Source organism: Bicyclus anynana, chromosome 14 (assembly GCF_947172395.1).
Source record: "Bicyclus anynana chromosome 14, ilBicAnyn1.1, whole genome shotgun sequence".
Taxonomy (NCBI): Eukaryota; Metazoa; Arthropoda; class Insecta; order Lepidoptera; family Nymphalidae; genus Bicyclus; species Bicyclus anynana.
Window position 1 is genome coordinate 15,531,844 of NC_069096.1, and position 8,787 is coordinate 15,540,630.

Sequence of the window (8,787 nt, forward strand, 5' to 3'; positions counted from 1 at the left end):
CGTTTAGGCAAATGTGCACTGCTCGGCACGGTGGGCCCGTCACCGAGCAGTGAAATGCAGACACCTCTCGTGTTCACTGTTTATTGTCAACATATAAAATATTTTCATTCAAAACGTATAAACCTTTACCTACCTTTACCTTAGACCATTTAAATAACAGGATCTGCCTCGCTAACCGTTACCCCTCTGGCAAAGATCAAAAATCTATGATCTACTCTACAACGTGCAATTGCACGTTGTAGAGTCAACATCTCCTGAGGATGCTCCGGTTTCGGGGTGAAACGTACGTAGAGAGTATTTTGTCGGACCTGGGTGACGTTGTCGCATGGGTTCGCCGAATTTTCGCGGATGATAGCAAAATAAATAAATCATTATATAATCATGATGAACTTCCGCAAAGTAACGCCTGCTTCTATCCAATACCATTAAAAATATTCTATGCCCATACACTACACACAACTATAAATTTGACTCGCAATACACACACGCGTATTTTTTACACAAACTAACAAACACATTGCTTAGACTATCCAGAGATTAAATATATAAAATATTCGATTACTGATCGATGTTTGGCTGTTTCGTCAAAAGAATCGATTCTTTTTATATTTTTTTTTTATTACAAATTTGATAAAATTAAGGTTTAAATACTTTCAAATTAAACGTTACATCTTTTACTAAACTACAAGTTTTTGGCCGTTTTTTAATGCCATTTAACTACACAAACCGACATTTTTAGGGAGCTCTTTACACGACGAAAACGATTTTTTTTTTATTCATAATAGACTTGCGCTTGACTACAATCATGCCTGGTGAAAAGCAATGATGAGGTCTAGGTTGGAGCGCGCTTGCCTAGAAAATGCCAAAATGAAATGAAATGAAAATGATTACAACAATGAAACATCGGGTCTATAGCAACAGTTTTTATAAACGCGTTAGATCATAGATTTTTGATCTTTGCCAGAGGGGTAACGGTTAGCGAGGCAGATCCTGTTATTTAAATGGTCTAAGGTAAAGGTAGGTAAAGGTTTATACGTTTTGAATGAAAATATTTTATATGTTGACAATAAACAGTGAACACGAGAGGTGTCTGCATTTCACTGCTCGGTGACGGGCCCACCGTGCCGAGCAGTGCACATTTGCCTAAACGTGATATTTACGATCACTCACTTAACATTGTTATACTTAAGTAAACTGCTATTTATCTTGATATATAAACGACTAGCTGACGTCGAGCAGTTTCACCCGTGTGTTTTCCATTCCTGCAGGAATACGGAATAAATAACACCAATAACAACCCACTATAAAATAGGTGATATGGTTTTTAGACGTAGGTATCACGCTGCTAGTTGGGGGGTTTGGGGTGTTAATATTTGTCTCTTGTCATAGACCGATAGCTTGGTGTACCTACTCTTTTACACTCCCAATGATTATTGATTACTTAAACTTTCTTGGAAGAAAAAAAGCATAGTAAGTTAGTAGTTACGAGAAAACACATAAATCTTCTGTACTATATATTTTTACTGTGCTATAATCATGTGATCAGGTCATTCACCTGTAGTGATACAAAAATACCTTGATCTATTTGCATAGTATCCAATTATGGAAAAGGGGCGGAGCTTAGAAAATAGCGCCGGCGCATCGACGCTTATCATTGGTAGAGTCCACGTGGACTATAGTTACGTAATATGTTTCGGTGAAACGGATTGGCTGACGGAAATTCTGTTGAGTATACCGACGAGTGACAAAATATTGGAATTCCGGAAATTACTGTTTAAAGTAAAAAACCGAAAAAAAGTTTTTCAATGCTATTTGGCGTAACAAGAGAACATAGACAATTAAAAAAAACTTCTTTTCGGCAGAAATAAAACATGGTGGTCGGAAGCAGGTAGGTAGGTACTTCTTCGAATGAGATATAAACACAAAAAGCTATCCTACTACTAAATCTCATAGCGATTGTAAAAAATTAAACATTACCATCCTAAGTGTGGCTCTAGCATGATGGATCCAAGCTCCATATCCCGGAGGGTTCTTAAATAAAATACGAGTAGACTGGTATGGTAACAAAAAATATATAGAGATGTATTTAGTTATTTAAAGCACGCCAACAATACACTTAATAAACATTAAAAAACAATACAATATGCCACAAAAATTCTGATATATATATTAACGCTAGGCGCACATAACATTTTATATAATTACATGTCAACGCTTTCATAATATTATATGTCAAAGTTAATAAAAAGTATACTATTATAAAACATTAGCATAAAAGGAAACAAATTAATTGAATACAATTTATTAGAATAAATTACTAGGTAAAATTACGTACAAAATTAAAATTGACAATACCTATATTTAAACTTATTCTAAATTATACAAAACAAATAGAAAGAGAAGAAAGAAGAAAGAAAATAAGTTTATTCACTTTTTAGTGTCACAAACAGTACATCCTATCTTAGATATTACATGACTGTCTGTGACACCAAACAGAAAGGATTTACAGCTCAGCATTATCCGTTCATCGCTGGAAAGCAATGCGCAGCGCAGCGCTGAAGAGAAGAAAAGTATTAAACTAAATGTAAGACAATTTATTTAATTATTATTATTAAGTACAAAATGGTCGTGTACCTTGTTTTTAAAGTCGTAGAAGGAGTTGTGAAAAATATACCTGGTATGATTTTGGATATTTCATTATATTTGACACAAATTCAATTGATGAGATTCACCAAGGCCGAAGTCTACAGACCGAAACTTATTAAACGAAAAGTGAAAACAATTTAAACTACAAAACATGCAAACGGTCCGCAATTTCGCGAATAAGAAAGTGGATGCATCTCCCAAAGTCGACAACTCATTACCGAGCCCAGTCGATCCGCACGTTACATCAGCCAATGGCTATACTCCGTCTAGACTGCCATCCAATAGCACTTGATGGTCTCAAAATAGCTTAGTTTTCGTACCTCGAGTATCTCTGATACGGAACTCCCTATATAAAAATACTTATTGAGTCGATTTTAAATACGATTTTACGAGTTACTAGCTTACCGCGCGCGTGGTTCCCGTTTCCATATAAATACGGGAATAAAATATATAGCCTATAGCCTTCCTCGATAAATGGGCTATCTAACACTGAAAGATTTTTTCAAATCAGACCAGTAGTTCCTGAGATTAGCCCTTTCAACCAAACAAACAAACTCTTCAGCTATAAAATATTACTTAGTATAGATTACTGATGAATTTCTCAATTTTTGCTTTACGTCTACCCTAACGCTACCATATACTTATAAAGGGCTATGCCCCTTCTCTACCCCTAACCTGCTATATCTGTACCCTACCCTATACCCTAAAGAAAGGGTAATTAATGATTTTAGCTGTTTAAGTGTTTGTATGTTCCACTGTAGCGCCTTAACTACTGAAACGATTTTACGCGATTTTTGCGGTTTAAGACTTAATATTTAACTGGCTACGTTGCTATTTAATTTAATTAGAAAACTTTATTAAAAAGACAAATAAGTTTATTAAAATTATCTTTTTCCTGTTGCTTAGTTATAAAATCAGAAGTTACCTAATATCTTTGGCCAAAAAATATTTAGTTTCGTAACTTAATATTAAGTTAGTAGTAATTGATTCAAGATAATTCCCCATTAACTGTTACTATGTAAGTGATCATCATCATCATGATAATGATGACCCATATTCGGCTCACTGCTGAGCACAAGTCTCCTCTCAGAATGAGAGGGGTTAGGCCAATAGTCCACCACGCTGGCCGAATGCGGATTGGCAGACTTCACATACGCAGAGAATTAAGAAAATTCTCTGGTATGCAGGTTTCCTCACGATGTTTTCCTTCACCGTTTGAGACACGTAATATTTAAATTCTTAATCCCCCATTAGCTGTTACTATGTAAGTACGAGCATAGTTTTAGTTTGTATTCCACTGCGTCAATAATATTATGTGTTATGTTTATCGCACAGTAGTCGGTGAGGAATGTACATAAAACAACAGCTTGAAGTGGGAATGCAATATAGAGTTAGTGTTCAATATCGTAGCGAGATGGCAGTTTGCGGCGACCGTGTGTAACGGAGGACCGGTCACATATATTGCTTACTATTCTGGAAATTTCTGTTAATTTAATGAAGTTATCGTACTTAACGCATGTACCATACTAATTCTATTATTATTAAAAAATTTGTAAAGAGATAATTGAAAACTTGATATAGGATATTTTTAATCCAAAAAAAATTAAGTATTCCTGTGGAATAGTAGGAAAACGTTACGCGAACGAAGCCGTAGTCATCAGCAAACAACAATAACCGAATATCTAAATATTAAGGCAATGGGTTCGATCCCTGTCCGTTGAAATGCGGGTTGAAGGGTGTATATTTATAATTAGATAATTACAAAACAAAGTCGATATTTACACCAATTTACTCAACAAATTGAGTGATGTAAGTAATGACCATAATATTAATCATATAAGCCACTTTTCATCCAGATATTTTGGAACGGAGAGCCGCGTTAACTCAGTGGATATGACTTCTGCCTTCGATTCGGAGGGCGTAAGTTCAAATCCAATCCGGGACATGCACCTCCTACTTTCCAGTTACGAGTATATACATTTTAAGAAATAAAATATCACGTGTTACAAACGATTACCTGAGATTTTTCTTAATTCTCTGCGTGTGTTAAGTCTACCAATCCGTATTGGGCCAGCGTGGTGGACTATTAATCTCTAATTCTGAGAGGAGACTTATGCTCAACAATGAATTTGTGTTGGTGATGATTTCGGAACGGGATTTACACGAGTAAAACCGAGTTCAAAACTAATAATCAATATACAAAATAGAGAAACTAGCTCGAATAACATTGCTTAGCCAAATACCAAGCCTAAACTCTAAACGTAAGAGTGGGCAAGCGATGAAGTTCCTCGAACCAATTCCGCGTACTAATATTATTTGCTCAGCCAAGTCAATAACCGTGTTTACATACAACCAAGTTACAGTAACTTGTATTGACAAAGTCATTCAAACTCGTGTGGTAATGCTTCGATAGCTTAATGTGACAAGGTGCTAATTGTTGGCATATTTGATATATTAATATTAACTATTGCTTGTATTTGAATGCCTCATATGTCTTGTGTGGCTATGGATCATGAGGTCGTGGGTTCGAGTGCTAGTCGGGCTATGAAATACTGAGTTTCCTTTTTGCCGAAAAAAATTATATAGTCACAGTTGGGAGATTCTTCACTAGTTAGCCTTTGACTACAATCTCACCTGATGGTAAGTGATGATGCAATCTAAGATGGAGCTGGATGGATGGATGGAGAAGACCCCCTTCAGTTTCTACACGACATCGTCCCGGAACTCTAAATCGCTTGGCGGTACGACTTGGACCAATTAAGTAAACCTCAATCGGCCCGGCCGGGGATCGAACCCAGGACCTCCGTCTTGTAAATCATCTGCGCCTACCACTACGCCATGGAGGCAGTCGAATCTAATCCCACTAACCTGTTCTAGAGTAAAATAGTGAGTCTAACTTCTAAATCCTCTCTTCTATAGGGAGACCATATAGGCAAATTAATGAAATCAATCAAATCAAAATTCATTTATTTCATGTAGGCTTAGTATACATATACAATATTATATAATATTGTATTACAAAGTAGGCTTAGTTTACAAGTACTTTTGAAACGTTAAGTTTGACTATTTGTAAAAACTCTACCACCGGTTCGGAAGACAGGTTTATGATCTACCTAATAGTATTTATCTTTTCTTGGTAACTATTCTAGTTACTTGGAATAGTTACCAATAAAAGAAGTTAAATTTCTCCCAGGACAAACTACGGCGACCAAATCCTCTACGAACTGTACAACGCGTTCGTATTGTCAAAGTTTTCAATCGCCTCCAAAAGTTGGAATGCTCAGGAATGCTACTGAAATGTCTCTGTGTTTTTTTGTGAATGGAAGGTATCCTATTTATTTCTCGTATCCTAGTACAAAGTATCGGTTAATTTTCTCAAATTTAGTTACATACATTCAATTAAGTAAGTTAACCCGTCGGTTCGGTCACCAGTAGCGGATTTACAAATTTGCCGCCAGTAGGCTATTGAATGTTTCCAGCCCCTACTGAACTATGAAATTCGATAGGTATTTCGATTCGATCGAATTTGAATCAATAGAATTACCTTAAATTGTGTCAATAAAATTTCAAGTTTTAATATTTTAATAGGACTGTACAGGGCGTACAGAACTAAAATAATTTATCGTTACATTTCCTTTATTTCTGTAGATGGGAAAGATTTTGGATTTTTGCCGCCCTCTAAAATCTGCCGCCAGTAGTTCCTGAGATTAGCGCGTTCAATAAAAAAAACTAACATACAAAAGAATTTATATTAGTATAGATAAAATCGGAACCGACTACTTAATGTACTCTCCCAGGCACGAGGTGTACCTAACATTACCAACTTCCCAACTCCGAAATGATAATTTTTACTAAAACTTCGAAACCAATTAAAACCAGAATCGAACCGAGGTCCTTAAGATCTTGAGCTACATGGTCTAACTATTGGACCAATGAAGCAGTTAAAATAGTGCTTTATAAACAGACAATTTTGTTTCAATTTAAAGTATAGGTACTTACAGTCAAATGACAGTCGGTATACCATAAACCATGATACAGAGTCATTATGGTCAGTGTAATAGTAATTCCGATCCACAGGTACGTACGGCGCACGCTAAGTACCTGGTACAAGTCATTGCGACAGGATTAGTGTAAACTGACAGTAAACTCGGTATACTCATTAAAGTAATTACAACAGTTACGTCAAACTGTTAACACGTTGCTAAGTCCTATGCTAATTACAATACGTTTCACTGAACCACACCTATAGCTACAGAATTAAAGCCTGCAATAGCGAGATCTACCACATTGAATAAGGGCAGAGAGCTTGTACGCACATTGCTCCTGATATAGTAAAAGTAAGATAAGTTAGAGTCACGAATTGATATTCATTCTGGCCTACCTACTTAGCTTAGTTAGACGCGGCATAGTTAGTTACGAATACCTAGTATATGCAATTACCAGAAATAAAGTCAAGTTCAAGACACCGGATACATTGACCTTCATCTAGTCCTCTTCAGCAACTTATAAGAGTTTAGACAGTTGTGACTTTGGTAGCTATAAGGTTTGCAACTCTCAAATTGTCTATGTATAAAAAGTATTGTTTTCTACGGGATTTAACTATTAGCCAATATGCTTTTGAGACTCTTTGTGACAACCGTTAGAAACCCAAAGTTTGCTCTTTATCAGTGTTTTTCGAAGGGTTTCCGCTACAGCTCGTGCGGATCAACTTGACACTTGACTCAAATGATGTGTGTAGATACTGTGTTTCCGTTTGGTAGCCAGGTGTCAAGTTATTGTGCACAGGTGAGTGATTAGCGATTGGTAATCTAATCTTATATTATGCCAAAGGAATTATAAAAATTACCTATTATACTTGGACGGTTGTGTATATGCCATATCCGGTGCCATACCCGTGGGCTTTAGTTAAGATGTGCTATTACGATATGGCATACACTTGCCGTGTCCCGTGCCAGTATCATAGGCTATCCAAACGCAGCATGCCGGCAGTTTGAATTCATGCTGTGGATGCTAAAAGGCATTACTTCTTTGGGTTGCACGTTGTGCGTGCCACGTCACCGTGCCACTATAGTGAGTGGGGCACGCCGTGGCGTTAGGAGTGTGAGCAGTGTGAGGTAGAGCTGTGTACTCACTTGCGTTGAGCGGTACGGCGGACGCGCGCGCGTGGTACGCCCCGGCGCCGCCCGTGTACACGTGCTGCGTGTACCCCGCCAGCGTGCCGTGTCGCCGTGCCACTATCCCGAGCGCGGCTCGCCGTGGCGCTAGGAGTGTGAGGTAGAGCTGTGTACTCACTTGCGTTGAGCGGTACGGCGGACGCGCGCGCGTGGTACGCCCCGGCGCCGCCCGCGTACACGTGCCGCGTGTACCCCGCCAGCGTGCCGTGTCGCCGTGCCACTATCCCGAGTGCGGCATGCCGGCGCGACTCCGGGCACTGTGGCGTTGGGTGTGTAGGCTTTCTGAAACAACAAAAACGAATATTAAAACAAGCATAAAATTAATAAATAACGACACTGGTTACCATATATAGATCTGAATCTGTGATAACCAGGGGTCCTAGCTATGTGGCACGACGATTCTGTGTCTACAAACGCTAACGCTTAGAAAACTAACAAAATGTATGGGAATGACAGGTCTAATCGACAACATTTATCACAAGCGTTAACGTTTGTAGAAAGAGAATCGCCTTGCCACATGGCTGCATGCCCAGGTCCTTTATAACACTGAAAAACAACCAGACACTATCGCGCTTGTAGTCGGTACCATGTTGTAAACAAGCTCCATATGTAATATGGTGTTGCTTCTAAATAACACAGTAAGCTGCACTATTACGAAGTATGTAAACACTTACTAACTATATTCTGTAGTCGCCTACCGTACTTATTATAAGTAAGTAAGTACGGTAAATGACACAGTAAGCTGCACTTATACTAAGCATATACTTATTAAATACTACTACAACGACTACTACAGAGGAGGAGGAGGTTACTACAACGTTGATGAGTTCCTTAAAGGTAAAAGCGCTTGGAGGCCATTGGATCAGCTTCCACTTTCACACAGGAAATAAAACTATAAGAAATTGTAATTGTTATCAATTGTAAATTATAATATACTGTAAGACTTTTTCAAAAGAGCAACTGTTGA

General features: G+C 37.9%; 1 protein-coding gene across 1 annotated transcript in view; it reads right to left on the reverse strand.

The window, feature by feature from the left end:
- The window catches only part of LOC112045052 (calmodulin-binding transcription activator 2), a 202,428-nt gene extending 194,533 nt beyond the window's left edge, over nt 1-7,895 (reverse strand). The window contains exon 1 of the mRNA XM_052885311.1: nt 7,779-7,895. The gene's annotated coding sequence lies outside the window, so the exon portion shown is untranslated. The remainder of the gene's footprint in view (nt 1-7,778) is intronic.
- Between the last annotated feature and the right edge of the window lie 892 nt (nt 7,896-8,787).